We start from the raw sequence: 16,570 nt of genomic DNA, 5'->3' as shown, positions 1-16,570 counted from the left end.
GACCTGCTCTGAGCCAATAGCCCATCGCTGAGAATGAGAGTGTTAAATTGGTGCATTTCAGGCTGTTTTTCTTGCCTCTGCCCAAATCAACAGCAGTGACTCATCACGGCAGACGGCATCAGCTGCCACGGTGCTCGCAGCGCTTCAGAGCGCAGGCTGCCCAAACCTGCTGCTTTCCTCTGCTGCTGACAGGAGCGGGACTGATCCCAGCCATCCTCAGCACCAAAACAATGATCACTCCATGGAAACACGGTTTCAGAAGCCAGACACCCTACGTTTTATTCTCAAGGCCAAAGAAGCAGTGGCCTGCTCCTGTGCTGGGATGGGAGACTGCGAGATCGGGCAGAGCCCGTCTGAGGGACGCTGTGGAAGAGGAGCCGTGGGACGGGTGGCCCGGTGCTCCTGCCTGGCCGATCCCGGAGGCAGCCCCTGAGGGCCTGAGTGTTGTGGAACTGTTGTGATGGTGATAGAGAGCCCTTCCTTCGAGAGGAAGCAAAACAAAAGTCTGGTTTGAGCCTGCCCCACACCACCTGCACTCTGAGTGCCACCACAGCGCTGCCAGAGCATCCCTGTGGATGCAGAGCCAGCGTTCCACCTCACCACCCCAGCCCAGTGAGGATGCAAGGGGAGCAGGGTCAGGCCCAGCTGAGCTGTGCCAGCACCCTTTTGGCCCGTGCAGCTGAGTGCCTGTCCCACAGAGACCAGGACATCGGGTGGAGAAAGGGGAGTCTGTGGTGTCCAGGCCCATATGAGTTCAAGATACCTCCTGGCATGTCTCCAGACCCATGACTGGAACACCCTGCATGCACCCACTGGCACAGAGCTGGTCAGGGTCAGTGGGGTCATGCCCCTTCCTCATCTGAAGGTGGAGTCCCCATCCATGGAGATATTGTAAAGACACGTAGATGTGGCACTTAGGGACAGGGTTCAGTGGTGGACTTGGCAGTGCTGGGCTAACAGATGGATTAAATAGTCTTAAAGGTCTTTTCCAACCTAAATTCTTCTATGACTCCATGATGAGTGCCCAGGGCTCACCATGGCCCTGCAGGTAGGAGGTACCACCACTGCCCACCCCAAAACCTCCTGGTGGGAGGACCAGCACAGTGCTTGGCAGGACAGAGTGGGCATCCTGGGGCAGTGCCAGGGCTGCAGGCACTGTACAGGCTCTCTCTTCCATGCCTGAACACACACACGGCCAGTGACTGGGGAATACCTGGATTTACCCAGGAAAGCTGCAGCATGTAGACACCACAGAGCAGCTTTTGCTGAGCAGCCTGATGTGATTTAGAAAGGAAGCAGAAAAGCCTCAGTACTTGTCATTTTCCAGGCTTGATCAGCACAGCTTAGGCAAAGGTCAGTCCATGGCTGGAGCTGACCCATACCTGCAGGTACAGGAATGACCCATAACACCAGCAAAACCAGAAAATGATGAGATGTGCTGGCAGGACCTGGGAAGGCCGAGTTCAGTTTGCTACGGAGGGAAATATTTCAGTGGCTTTTCAAGGGCACTAGAGATGTCCTTTTGCCTTGGAAGTCCTTGCCACCACAGATCCTCTGCCTCTTCCTTTGGAATGGAAATGCGGTTGAAGTGAAAGGAGCAAAGCTGAAAGCAGCTGCTTCTGCCCAGCCTGGGCTGCTCCTACACACAAAGCCTCGGGGTGGGGAAAGCGTGAGCCTGCATAATCATTGCCATCACACATCAGCCTGACTGACCACTCTCCGGAGGCATTCTCCCTTGAGCAGCAACCTCACAGGTATCAATCAGCCAGCAGGCAGATTAGATTAATTGGATTTCTGCATCTAAAGCTCATGCTGATGTCCACTGATCGGAAACCACTCCAGAGCACAGGCAGTTAAATAGGAAGGTGTTTCCCGTTCGTTTCTCAAAGGAGATAAGGGTATAAGATTGATAAGGCAATAAGAGGAGGCAGAGGAAACTAAGCAGAATTAACAAGGAGTTTGGTATGCTTCTGGTCTGAGGGGTACAACAGCCTCAGGAATTTGCTAATTAGCTGTGTCAGATCATTATCTTGCCAGCCAGTGAGTGAAAAAGTAACTCAGTTTAAGCACGCTTTTTTTTTTTTTTTGCTACCTGGAAGCATATTTGGCACTTCAGCATCTCCATGTGCTGTTGTGATGCTGCCCAGGTTGCAGGTCATGGATGTCCCCAGCTCTGTGGGACACAGGGACACAACCACCCCCAAGTCCCTGGGGTGACACTGCATGCAGCCTTGCCTCTTGCTGCTGCAGGAAAGCAAAGGTGGAGAAAACATCAGGGGTTGGGGTTTTTTAGTTGGTTGGTTGGGTTTTTTGTGGTTTGGGGTTTTTTTTTGGGGGGGGATGTTTGGGGTTTTTTGTTTGGTTGGGTTTTTTTGTTTGGTTTTTTTTTTTTTTTTTTTGGTTTGGTTTTTGGTTGTTGTAGTTGTGGTGGTTTTTTGGTGGGTTTTTGTTGTTTTTTGCATCCAACAAGCCCCTGAATTACATCTCAAGAATGGGGCCCTTTAGAAAGGAATTCAGTCTTTAACTGCTTTCAGTCATAGAGGACCACATGTTTTGGATAATATTGAATTCATTTAATAATACATCTTTGGTTTTCTGAAGGGGAAACTGTGATAGATGAAGACCACAGCTCCCAGTGTGTCTCTTTAGGTCTGGCAGCGGGATGCCCAAAGGAGGCTGTGACCCCATGGGAAGCCCTGGCAGGACCTGTGGAGACAGGAGCCCAGGCTGGAGCAGGGTTATTGGCAGGACTTGTGACCTTGCAGGAACGCACACAGGAGCAGGCAGGTCCTGAAGGGCTGCACCCAGTGGGGGACTCGCGCTGTAGCAGTTCCTGGAGAACTGCAGCCATGGGAAGGACTCACACTGAAGAAGTTCACGGTAACTCTCTCCTGTGGGAGGGACTTCATGCTGGAGCAAGGGAAGAGTGTGACGAGTCCTCCCCATGAAGAAGGAGGAGGAGGAGGAGGAGGAGGTGCTCCGGGCAGCACAGCAGAGGCTGCTCCACGTGCTGTGGGGCACGGTGAGACAGGCTGTGTCCCTGCAACCCACAGGGACCCACGGTGGAAACTGCCCCAGGCAGGACTGCAGCAGGAACCCCTTGCTGCAGCCAGGCTGGGAACAAGGGGAGGAGTTCAGTGCCATGTCAAACCCATACCCTGGCCCAAAGGGACATCCTGCTCTGCTTTCCCCTAACATACAACGTGGGGAGGTCTCGGCTGAAGAAGCTGAAACGACTGCTTTTGAATATATTCCAAAACTAATTTAATATACGATGTCTGCTGGGACTGGGTGAGTCAGAGCGCTGTGATGGGACTCTGAATGTGCTGCAATTTATTTGTACTGAAGTTTAAATAAGATTGATGGAGCCATAAAGCCATTATTGAAGAGGCTTCATGGTGGAGCCCAGAGGGAAAATGAAGCAGAGCAACAGGCTCTTGATTCTGTAACATCCTCCCGCCTCACTGTGGGGTTGTGATGGTGGTAGGTCTTTGTCGGCTGGGTTTGGGTCCTCAGAGAGTTGTGGGTGGCTGTAGGCTGGGGTGGATGCCTGGGACTTGTGAGAATCACCAGAGCTCAGCAAGAAGATTTCCCAGGAGATGAGGGGTGGCTTGTAGAGCTGTATCTATTAGAATCACAGAATAGTTAGGGTTGGAAAGGACCTCTGGAGATCACCCAGTCTAATCCCTCTGTCAAGGCAGGGTCACCTGGAGCAGGTTACATAGGAATGCACCCAGATGGGTTTTGGATGCCTCCATAGAGGGAGACTCCACAACCTCCCTGGGCAGCCTGTTCTGGTGCTCTGCCATCCTTAGAGTAAAGCAGTTCTTCTTCATGTTGAGGTGAAAATTCTTGTGTTGTAGTTTATGGCCACTGCTCCTCGTCCTGTTGCCGGGCACCACTGAAGAATCTGGCACCATCCTCTTGGTACCTGCCTTTGAGATTTATATACATTAAGTTAAAGGTCAGTCTGGATTTTCTGGTTTGATACGAGATTTTGTCAGCAGTTGGCCTTGAGGAAGAAGGCTTGCAGACCTGGTGAGGTCTGAGGCCAGCACAGTGGGGATAATTTCTCAGCAGTTCCAGTGCCTTCACCCGGCAATGAACCCCACCAGCAAACCCAACCAGGCTGGAAGTTGTAGGCTGCCCATCTGCCACCAATGCTTTTGGAAGCAGAGCAAAAGAAATTGGATGAATGGTATAATAAAACTAGAAAGGATTATTGGCTTTGGTTTGCTTTTCGAAGATTAAGAAGCTTGCTCAAGTGTCTTCATTTATCACCTAGATATAGACCAGCACAGACAAATACATTTATGGTGCAAGGTATCTCTACAGGTCTTTCTTTATACTTCACAGCTGTGAGGTACCAAACCCTCAGCTTTTTTGTGGTGATTCATTCAAAGTAAGCTGTAAAGAGCAGCAGCAAATATATTTGGAGCTGTGGCAGTCTGCAACCCCAGGCTGGGCATCTGAGGGTCCAGGCAGGTCCACTTTCCCAGGAAGGGCTCAGTGTGTTTGAGTGGCAGGGATGGCCCAGGAAGGGGCACAATGAGCCTGCTGAAAAATGTTTGCAGACCTCCTATTTTGGCTGAACCCTCTCCAGTCAGGTTTGTAGAAAGGTTTAGTGGCAGCTGCTGCCTTGAGGTTTCCAGTTCTGCATATGTGTGGCTGACACGTATGGTATTTCCCACTTGGAAATCTCTTCCCAAACATGCTGAAACTTCAGCTTCAGGGCAGCAACAAGAAAGACCTGGGATGCACCAGGATTTCCAGCTGGGATATTTCTATCATTACTGGACAAAAAGTGCTGAAGCAGAAAGCTTCTGGATAATTCAGAGTCTGCAACTGGGTGTGTGTGAGTCACCAATATGTTGACACATACTCATTTTTGTAAAATCTGGTGTTTGTTTCACTAGTAGTGTTGATGCACAAAAGGCGTTGAAATTAAGTGCTGCATGTTAAAGATCAGTTGGGTTTTACTCCCACTGAAAATGACATTGGCATTTGGAAGACATGTGCACCCACGTCCCCCTTACACTCACTGGGAAATTTATGGCCAGCTGCAGAGAGGCCATTTTCTCTGCAATGAACATCAGAATTTGGTTTCTAGCTCTGCTCTTTCTCCATTTGAGTGTGTTTTTGTGCACAGGGAGGAAGGTCCTGGAAAGAGCAAACAGGTCAGTGCCAGCTGGGAGCCACCTGCTGCTCGTCAGACCTTGCTCCCTTCTCCTGGGGCTTCTTTTGGGTGACCAAAGGAGCTGATCCACTTCATGTGTACTGGCTGCAGGTGAAATCACCTGCCATGAGAGCTGCACCCTGGGGTCATTAACAGCAACTCAAGGGGAGAAGAAGGAGAAGGTGCCTCTGAGGGAAGCGATGTGGGATTGCTTTGCGAGGCTGGTGCCTAGGGCTTTGTGCTGCTCTTTTAGAAAAAGACATGAGGCAGGAGAATGTGTGGTAAAGGTACATGCCTGGGTTACCAGGAGCACTGATTTAAGCATGTCCCAGTTCCCAGGGGCATCCCTGTGTGGGTGTCACCAGGCCCTGCTTATTGCTGGTGTGCTCCTTTGCTGGTTTGAAGCAGGGGGCTCTTGCTGCTGGTTTTGTATTCAAGCAGCTTTGGATATAACTTCCCCAGGATCTTGGGCCACTGCTTTAAAAGAAAGTGGTATTTCAAGGAGTTAAACACATCTCTTGGATGCATTATACAAAGTAATCCTTAAATGTGGGGTAGCACCTGCCTGGACTTTCCTGTTCCTGCAGTTGGTGTTGCAAGGAGGTGAAAGAGGCTGTTGCTCAATGCCTGTGACTAACCTACCCTTCCTGCCCACAGCTCTTGACAGGAGAACACTCCCTCCATCACACTTCAGCCCTGCTGGAAGCCAGGGTGCCCAGCATAGCGCTCTGAGTGAGCAGACCTGGGCCAAAATACCCAGGAAATGGAGCTGGGGGGTTCTTTTTCACCCTGATAATTTCCCTGATACGGTTAAGAGAGCTGGAGAGGGGCTGCAGTCATGGAGGAAGGGTGTGCCCAAGAAATACCTCGCTGCCAAAAGAGAGGAAAGGTGGACAAAGTGGGATGATTCTTGCACTGGATCAGTTCACTGGAGTGGTTTTGCACAGTGCCTCTCCAAAAAAGGTGAAGTGGCCCAATTTGGGCAGGACTGAGCTGGTGGAGAGAAGCCGCTCCCCTTGAGATGGGGGCAATGTGCTGGGGCCAAAGCGATAAAACACAGGGCTCCTTCCTGCCATTTCTCCTTCTTGCAGACCTAGAACTTCAAACACTGCTGCATAAAGTATGTGGACACTGTTTTGGTTTTTATATGGTCCTGTGTTTCGGTTTGTGTTCTCTGCCATCCCTGCATGAGGAGGGAGGCAAACTGGGTTTGGTACAGATGAGGTACAAAAGTGATTTCAGCTGCTGGGAACAACAGACTGAAGAGACAGAGGGAGGTGTCTGCTCTGCCTCGCGTTTGTACTGTGTTTGTAGATGTCATTTGTCATTTCCAATGGTGTGCGTGATTTTGTCAGTTTAATCAAATTGCTCCTTTTAACACTAGATTCGCCCAGGGGCTTCTTTCCATCCCTTCCTCCGTTAGTTACGGATCCAGCGTGGGCCGGGAAGAGCCGGGCTCCGGGCCCGGGCTGGGCGCAGGGCAGCCGTGTGCCAGGGACCGCCGGCAGCGCTGGGCCGTGCCCCGGTGCCGCCCTCTGGGGATGCCCGGAGGAGCCCTTGGCCACCAGAGGCGTTTGTGGGCAGTGGCAGAGGGCAGCAGCGAGGAACTCGACGTCACCGGCCACGGCTGCTCGGCTGTCTCGCCTGCTGGGGACTATTTTTAGCATTATCTCCAGAGTTCCTCCGGGCCGGTTCTGTTGCCTGGCAGCCGCCGCGCTGGCGTGCCGGGGATGGGGACGGGCGCGGTGATCGCACGCGTGCGGAGATTTCCTTGCGGGCTCCTCCCAGCTGCGAGCCCGCAGCTCCCGGGCGTGCGGGGCGGGGGCTCTGCCCGAGGGCCCTGCGTGCAGCCGTGACCAATGCCCGGGGGCATTGCATCCCCCGTCCTGCACTCAGCCCCCGGCAAGCAGACCCTTCCCTCTGGGTTTGCTCTGTGTGGGCACAGGCATCGCAAAAGGGGCTTGGGCTCAGAACGCGCCCCTGTGGAAGTGCCCAACCCGCAGCCAAGGAAACGCGGTGCACTAAACCTTGGCACTAAACCTTGGCACTAAACCTTGGCAGGATGCTTTGTTTACTCTTTGGCGAACCATTTTACTTTCAGATGATCTGTTTTCTCTGACATAATGTAGAGTTGCATGTGTCTAAAGCTGCCTACCAGGATAGCTGGTGTCGGAGAGGGGAATTGTGTTTGTTGTAAAGTCAGTGATACCCTCAGTTAGAATTAGGGCTCTCGGAAGACAAAAGGAGTTATTTTCTCTAATTCAAAACTCTGGTACTTAAACTATATCTGCTCAAGTTGATTAAATCAGATTGCTGAGCTACAGATAAGTCTGTAAATACATTAAGCTGAAGAAAGATTTCTTTTAAGTCTCCATGCCCTGACAAGCTCCTTTTAAAGCAAGAAAATCCTGAAACGAGTTACTGCAGGTACAAATACAATACACAGGGCTTTTAGGAACTGGTTTCCAAGACGGCAGGAGCCCAAGCTGATGCACAGTTGTAAGCATGTCCCACAATCTGATAAACCTGAAAAATTAGGCTGAGGCTGTCTGTCTATTTTGGGGCACATCCTATTTCTGCCTGCCCAAGACCCTCCGGGACACGCTGCAGCTCCTGTTCCTGCCCTTGCATCCCCTCATCAGGTGTGACCACATGTGTGGGAGCGTGTCCAAGCTGGAGAGTGGTGATGCAGAGCCACAGGGCTTTGGGCACAGGCAAGGGAGGCGCTGGGAAGAGCAAGGCAGCAAGGGTGTGCAGGGAGGGCTGTTGGACTGGGAAACTGATCTGGGCAGCTGAGGGAGGTCTAGAAGGCCCTTGATAACCCACTGCCTGCTTATCAGGGAGGGATGGGCTATTGCAAGGACAGATGCTATTTCAGGAGGATGCTGCTTGGGAGACAGAAGGTCTCTGTCAGGCACCAGGGCTGGAACACTGATGGGCGGAGAGGCTTTCTGCTGTGTGCTGGAAGCTGCCAGGAGGAGTCCAGCAGCATCCAAACCAGAGGCTGGATTTCTGCTAAATATCACTGAATAGCTGCTGAAATGATCGCTGAATATCACACCCTGTTTAGTCTGGAGTAGGTTATGCTGCTGTGTTTTACACCCAGGATCCCACACGGAGCATCTTCACACCCCTCCTAGGCTGTGGGTAGGGATAAGAGGTGTGAGCACTATCATCCAGCATGAAAGCCCTCGTGCATACCTGTAGTCTTATTGATTCAGCATAAAAGGCAGAAATCAAATACAATTCAGCCTTATTTGCCAGCTTAGTCTCAGATGATGCATTTTTAGAAAGCCATCCTACATTCTTTCTGTAAGTCAGAGTTATAGGCTGCCACTATAATTGGTAAATGCCAGCCAAAAATTAAGTAGAGTGTGAGAATGGGGCAGTCATGCATTTCCTGCAGTTGATGGTGACACCAAGGACCTTTCCAGTACCTCGTGCTACTACCCAGCTTGCTGGCAAGCTAGCACAGAGCTCAAACAGTCTGAGGAAAAGTAAAATCCAGTGCTACACAAGTAGTACACAGAGGTGTTTTGGTTTGGTTATGGTTGGCACCCTGGAGTAATCTTTAATCACTTTAAGATTAAATGGCAATTTCTGAGCTACTGGAAGCTCAGCATTTCAGGAAAACCATTCCCTTAAAGCATGCTCAAGTGATGGAGCTTTCCCCTCTCACTTTGTCCTCTTTACCTGATGTACAGTAAAGGACGTGGAGCCAGTTGCTGAGCTGTTTTCCCAAACAGCCCTGGGAAAGATGATGTGGCAGACAGCAGCACCAATGACTGGAGAGTCCTGTCCAAAGCAGCGGAACGCAGGTGCGTGTTTCTGCCATGGTCCCCAAAAGATGATGGAGAATGCAGTGCTGTGATGTCTGTGCCCCCAATCCTCGGCAATTCCAGCCTTGTTTTCAGTGTCTGGCACGTGTCCTGGCTGAATCAACCCAGCATGCACCTGACTGTCTGCACAGGCATGCCCCGAGGTGATGCTGGAAAGGTAATTCCTTGCCTTTTTTCTCCTGTTTGTCACATTAGCACTTGTGCCCGATTCCATTCTTTTCAGACATGGATTGTGCAGTGCTAAATCGTGCAGGTGAAGCCCTCCCTCCACCCTTGTGAGACAGTGAGAGAACAGCTTTGTGTGCTCTCCTTCAATACTGCTCAAACCGTGAACCTGCACATTTCCAACCCAACCCTTGCTGGGCCTTTTGATGTGTTTAACGAAAGACTTTCAAATTCCAGATGCCTCTCGCTCTGCCGGCTGCCGCCAGCTGCTGCTGACCTGGGCTTTGCTGCAGCTGGGTCCAGGCCTTGGGGGCTTCTCCTATATTGTAAAAGCAATTTGAAATAAGGTTTACATTATTTAGGACACGGCTTTATCCTATTACTTGTTTGCTTAAGGCTCTTTACTTTGGCAAGCATGTCAGGAGTGGGAAAGGAAACGAGTGTCACCATTTGTCACACATTTAGTAATGTTGCATATAGAAAGGTAAATGCCAAGTGTACATATGCCATTTTATAAATAAATGCTGGCAAGGAAAGGCGATTTCTACCCAATTATGTGCCCTTTTGGATGTAAATGTTATGTATGTGTGGTAATATTTGGCCATCTGCTGCTGACAGTAAAAATTGCACAGGCATGGCAGGAGGGAGCCCCTTCACACTGGCTCCTGCAGAAGCTGTAGCCAGGAGGGGGACCCGGGGGATCCCAACACCCAGAGAGGTTCTGGGATCTGCTCCACATGGTGGGAGGGGCCTGACAGCCTCATCTGGACTTCCTGACATCTAAAGAAACCTAAATCCAGGTTGGAGCTCACCATCTTGGTCTGTAATAGTATCTGTGGGTGGCAACCAGCAGCTGATCCTGCTGGCCCATGGCAAGCTCTCCCAGGCTGCTGGGAAAGTTTGTGTCTTTCAGTGGCTGGAGTTGTTTGTAGGAATGCATTTGCCTGATGTGTGCGACCTGCACGGTCATGGACCGCACCCGGGAACAAAGCCAGGGTACAATATCTGGGTGAGAGAAGAAAAGGAGAGGTGTGAGGCGAAAGAAGGGGAGATGAACAAAACCACAGTGTGGAAAAGGTCTAAGATAAAAGGAGGTGGTAAAGCTGGTATTGTGCTTTACAAAAACAGTTCTGTAAGGGGATGTGATTTTGCAGCCTGCCCAAAGGAAGGCACTCAGGTGAGCTCTGACAATATCTGAGTGTCTGATGCTCCTCCCATCACAGGGAGCTCTCAGAAGCTCATCCCTGGAACCCCACAGCAGGTACTGAGGTGGTGTTTTAGGTGATGAAAATAGAGGACATGGCTTTTAAACCCACACAAACATAGTGAGTCAGGGAAGGCTTCTAGAAGAGAGATAAAAAAATAGCACAGCCATTTTCTTTCAATCTTTCCTAAACATGTTCATTACATCTCTTCCTGCTCAATTCACCCTGAATTTTCTCAGCACAGCCAGAGTTCTGCCCAGCAAGCCCATCCTCAGCAGAAGCAGCAGAGTTGTTGATCAGTATCCACCTGTATCAACCCTGAGTCTCCAGTGTGGGTTGTGAGCTGGGAGGACACGTCCCACAGTTAGAGTTAGAATTGGGTAGGAGGTGACAAATGCATTGCAGGGAGGCTGAATCAATGTAGTTCAATAGCAGTGGGGTGCCCAGGCTGGCCAGTGCTGAGAGCCTCCAGCATGCAGAGCAGTCCTCAGGGTGTGCTTGCTGCTGCTCTGGTCTTCCTGGGGGAGAAGGGGAAATTCTCATCTGTCAAAAGTCATCACCTGAACCCCTCAGTCCCTGCTTCAGCCCTGGGTCATTCTACTGCTGCAATGGATTTGTGTCAGGTGGGCACTCTGACTGCATCGGTAAAAAACATGTATATTTTTTATCTTCACCTGTCATCACTTTGAAAATCACTTCTATATGTGACAGGCAATGTATTGCTTCACTTCTGCTCATTTGCTTTCCAGCTCAGTTTTTAATTTCACATTTCTCAATGTCTCACCAGAAACCATTCAAGTTTGTGCTCTCTCTGTGACAGGGAGCATCCTCACACTCGACAGTTTTGGATACATTTTGGACAAGAGATATCTGCCACAAAGCTTACAGCTCGGCATTTTATAAAGACCTAAACAATTTGCAAAATTTGGGTCCAACTGCTGTTTCAAACAAATGCAGCCCAGACTGTATTGTAGAGCTCGAGCACAGTGTTGTTGCTGTTTTCTTGCAGCACTATGTTTTTGTTTCAGTTTAGAGTGAAAAATAAACCTGCCATATACTGCAGGAATTGGTGGAGATGTCCTAGAGAAGAGCAAGGTACTTATGTTAGAGGTATGGGGGCAAACTCCTTGTTACAGGGCCCTACAGGGGAGAGCCCTCCTTTGACCAAAAATCCTGTGCAATTCCTTCACCCTGCTAAGTGAAAAGCTTTGTGCTCTCTCTCTCTTACCACAGTCCTTAATTGTAAGTGAAAATCTTTCCACACATGGCTGAGATCTGTCTGTGGCCTACAATAGCAATTGTATTCCAATTTCCGCTCTTGTTTGATAGTTTAATAATACCCTGAATAGCACTTAATGCTACTGTTACTCTTGCCACATCTGGTACAGAATGAATCTAGATCCCGTACAAAGCTGGATATTCATGAACAGTTTCTTATGTGCTGAGTTTGTTGTTGATATGTTTAGGGTTCCTCTTTCAGATCTGTTTCCATTAAAGATAAAAAAAAGCTCTGAGAAGCAAAGGCAGGAGAAAAGGCAGTTTCACATTAGTGTTCTTGATGTACACCCTCTTGCCCTGCTTACCTGTAGCTCAGCTGAAGCCAATTGAGATATAGAGCCCCTGCCCCTGTGTCAGGCTGGGCCATTTTTCCCTTTATGCATGGAATCCCCTAACTTAAAGGAGAATATTTGACCTCTAAGGGGCCTGAGGATGGTAGAGGTGCACTCCGTGAGTTTGCCTTGGGGAATTGCTGAGCTGTATTTCGGGCTGTTATTCCCTGCTCCAGAACTGGCTGTGTTGCAGCAACAGCAAAAGATACCCCAGGACAGTGAGCTGCAAGGCTGCACCAAAGCAGACACAGAGTCATTTCTTGCTGCAAGACACAAGTGGAATATCTCTGTGGTATTACTCACACAATGTGAGCAAGATCTATGCCTGGACTTCTGAAGACTGTCAGCATTGCCCACATGGATAAAAGGCATTAAGGAAATCTCCCTTGTTTTTCTGATGTGTTGTCTTTTCTTGGCCTGACCCGTGTGCGGGGCTGTGCTCTCACACCGAATGTGCTCTGAGCCCTCCTCAGGCGCTGTGGATTTAATTGGCTTCCCAGGCAGACACCTCGCACCATGGTCTGTCTTGTGGGCAGCCTTGAAGATATTTTGCCATTGTTCTTTTTCACTTGGCACTCAAGTGTCTGCACACAGTGTCCGGAGTAGCCAGGTCCAAGTCACTGATGACATCATGGTCTCTGGAAGAAAAACTTCCTCAGGGAGCAGGGGCAGTGTGTGCAGCTTTGGGCTAAGTACAATAAAACCCCACTGTTTTGTGTAGAAAACAAAAAATATGTTCAGAAAGATCACGGGGAGTAATAACGCTGGCTGCTAGCAGAGAATGTGCTGGGTGAGCCCAAAGTCAACGTGGCCGTACTTCATTCTGTCCCAGCAATTACATGTGTAGGATGAGCCCAGCTCTCCGCAAATTCATCCTTGTGCCTTGGTGGCCCTTTCCCTCTCACAAGGGCAAACTGTGGTCCAGAAGGACCTGCCAGCATTGAGAGGCAGCTGACCCAAAGGAAGGGAGGGCTCTTCAACAAGCCTCCTGTCTGGAGAACCTGTCACTTCAGGACTAGAGCCTGCCGAACCCCAGGAACTGACTGTAGTTTCCCTTTTCCTTCTTTTTCTTTCTTTACTTTTTTTTAAGCTGACTGCTGGCAGCAAACTGTGAAGACCTCTGTGCTGACATTGCTGCAGGAGAATTCACAGGCTTTTCCTGGTTTCCAGGGAATATTGCAAACTCCAAGGCAGGGAAGAGTCAGCAAGGAGGGAGGGAGGAGGAACACGGCCAGAGCTATTCTACGGTCCTGGGAGATTTGCAACCATCAGCTAATAAATGCAGTAGGATAACAATGGAATTAATTTTAAATCACCTAAACAATCAAAGAGCAGTTACTTCATTTAATTATAAGCAAGATGAGGAAAACAATAGGATTTCATTTCAATAATACTTCTACCAACTCAGCTATGATTTTAATTTAATTTAAAGTGACAGAACTTCCTGCATTGCAATACTATGCCTGAAAATACCATGCTTTACCTTCAGCACTGAGTCAATAAACCATGGTATGGACTTTGCTTAATATTCAGCACCTGACTGAAAAAGAAAACAGGGCCCTACACTTTCTTTTAAAATTACAGTCCCAAGTCTGTGCAGCAGTATCTGTTATGAGTGCCAAAGTTCACTGGGAGAAGCTGGCACTAAACTGAATGATGACCTGCTTGTTTGGGTATTACTTGGTAAGAATATTTTTTTAGATGCCTCCAAGTACTGTAGTTCCTCTACAGAGCACACAGCTGTCTCAGGCTCTCAGCCCTGAAGGGGCTGAGCACTCAGCAAGATGTGAGGGGAATCTTCCAGTAGTCCCAGGCTGGAGTAACATAAAATCTGGGCAAAGAGAAAGAGACATGAGAGCAAAAGTAACAGCTGGATTTGATGACTGCTGGTGAGCGGCACAGCTGGAGAAGTTTTGGCTTGCTGTCTCCGGGTTTTTGGCCTTTTTAGTTGCAGTTTTTTTGATTTGGGGTTTTTTTGCTAGTATTTTTAGCATTTTTCCAGTTTGGTAGCATTTAATTTTGTTGCTATAATAACTGCTGCAGAAATCGTCATGAGAGAATTTATTCTGTCTTTGTGAGTATGTTGCACTGCATGAAATAAAGAAGGCCTGAGGCAAGCTATTGAAGAACAAGGAAAAGACAAAATATTGACTCAACAATTCAGTGAGCATCATCTGCCCACTGTGCTGAGCAAGGCATGGGTTCTATAAGAAAAATCTCCTTGATCAAGTTATTAAAGAATATCCTGAAAGGCAAAGAGACAGGAGGACTGGAGACAGCTGCATGGCCTAGAGTAAGACAGATAATTTTTGAATACCTGACTTCACAGCATTTGAATATATAAAATTCATACGTGATTCATATAGGCAGGTAAAGGAACTGATACACCCAGACATATATTTCTAACTCACGTAAATCAGTGTTAGTGGTTTAATTTTTTCTTGTCTTGGTGCTTGTTGCTTTTATTAAGAGCAGCCCCTTCTGATGTCCCGAGTCACTTCAGAGAGAAGGACATGAGGATCCAGCTTTAGCTCCTCCAGGCAGCTCTCAGTCCCATGCCTGGGTTGTTGTCAAGGAGACATATCTCTGGCACACATCTTCTCTGTGGTTTCTCCTCTTAGTATGCTTTTCCATTGCTATGGAGACTATCACAAACTCATTTAGCAGCTCCCAGTGCCCCACGAGGAATATGTATTTCATAACTCACTCCTCAGAACAAGGAGTGCTATTTAATTTTTGGCGTCCCACCTTCAAGTCCAGCCTGGGAATGCCAGGGACTGTCTGTGCTGAGCCCTCATGAGCTGACTCAGCACGGCTCTAAGGGCAGGGCTACACAAAGGTGTCTCCAATGGGGATGGTTTGGCAGCTGAGACAAGCATTGTGTGTGGGTGGTAGCCAAGTGCATGCCCTGGCTACTTGACATGGCTCTCCACGTCCAAACCTCTCTTATTCTCTGGGTCTTCAGCTGGCATTCTGCTGAGTTCTTAACCCAGGTAAAACCAAGAAAAAAATGCCTAACTCCAGTTGTGCATAGGAGAGGGAAACAGAACCACTCTGCTGGCCTCTGTTGCAGGGCAGGAGAGAGGGAACAGTGCAGCAGGGCTAGCAGGGTGCAGGGAAGCAGTGACAGGGAGGATCCGCAGCTTGGTTTCATCAGCTGCAAGGGCTGTCAGCCTCCTGAAGCTGCAGATGGGCTGCACCCCCCAGGGCAGCACCCGAGTTTGTGTCAGTGAAGCCGTGGCACTCCCAGAGAGCTGTGGGGAAGCTGCACTGGAGACAGCAGCAGCCCAGCAGTAGAAGTGGCAGCAGCAGCCTGGAGGAACCCAGGTGTGTGCACTCAAACCACTTTGGCCAGCACAGAAGTGCAGGCTTTACTGGGAAAACCAAGACATAAGAGTTATCTCTTGGGATTTACAACAGCTGCTGCACAGGAAAGCAGGCACTGCTGGGCTGAAGGGCCTGCAGCAGTGGGTTTGAGCACACCAGAGCATCTTCCTTCTGAGACAAGGGAGAAGAATCCTTGCAAAATGGTCCAACCAGGGCTTAATACCATGGGAAGACCCTTTCTAAACTAGATGCAAGTAAGCAGGCAAAAATAAATAGGGCAGCCTATAAAATAATCAAGTCCCATGTTCAAGGTGGGAATTATAGCTCTGTGGGTCATGCTGAGATGGCAGCTGAGGCTGCAGTTCCCAGCTCCCTGCCCCGTTTCCCCACTCCAGTGCACAATCTGACATATTAGCATAATCCTCAATTCCAGTTTGCATTAATAAGTCAGCCTATGCACTGCAGTACCTCAGGAGCACATGTACTGTCATTTGGTTACTGGGGCAGAAGGCCACAGCAGGGCTCTGAGACGGTGACAGTGACTCTGTTACCTTCCCTGTGTAAGGCAGAGTCCATCTGTACCCAGAAATCTGTAAGTAGCCAGACACTCTCCAAATCTCCCTGTTAGTGCTACACAGAGCCATAAATATTCAACAGGTACTAGGAACAGGTGAACCCAGCTAATAGAATATAAATATATAAATAAAATGAAGTAATTAATCAATTCAGTCATTTTACAAAAATGTACGAATTTACATATTTTACTAAGGCACATGATTTCTAATGAAGTAGGGTTTGGGAAACCCAAAAGATTCACACATACCCTGTTACTTATGCAAATCACTCTCTATTCACTGATTTATAAAATCAATTGGCTGCACGTGAAATTGCTTTAAAGTGCTGATGTGCATCTCCCTGACATGTATTGGGCTGTTTCCATGTGCTGCACTGTGGCTGGCTCAGCACAGCCCAGAGCTGGGCTGGTGTAGGATGTGCAGCCCGAAATCCCCCTCTGCATTACGGAGCCAGCACGCTGCAGCCAACACACTCACAGGCAGCGGAGAAGGGAAAGAGGAGGGAAATGCATTAGAAATCTACCCTGAGCAGTTCATTTCAGTGTCTCAGCAGTGATGGGCTGCTTTGGAATTTGCTTCAGTGCCATTTTTAATCTTGTGAAGTTCAAAAGGTACAGGATACATTTCACTCAGACTTTTGTTTTCAACTTGGATCCCAGATTTGAAGGAAGTT

The sequence above is a fragment of the Corvus moneduloides genome, chromosome 16 (genome assembly GCF_009650955.1).
Source record: "Corvus moneduloides isolate bCorMon1 chromosome 16, bCorMon1.pri, whole genome shotgun sequence".
Lineage (NCBI taxonomy): Eukaryota > Metazoa > Chordata > Aves > Passeriformes > Corvidae > Corvus > Corvus moneduloides.
This window is presented reverse-complemented; position numbering follows the sequence as displayed.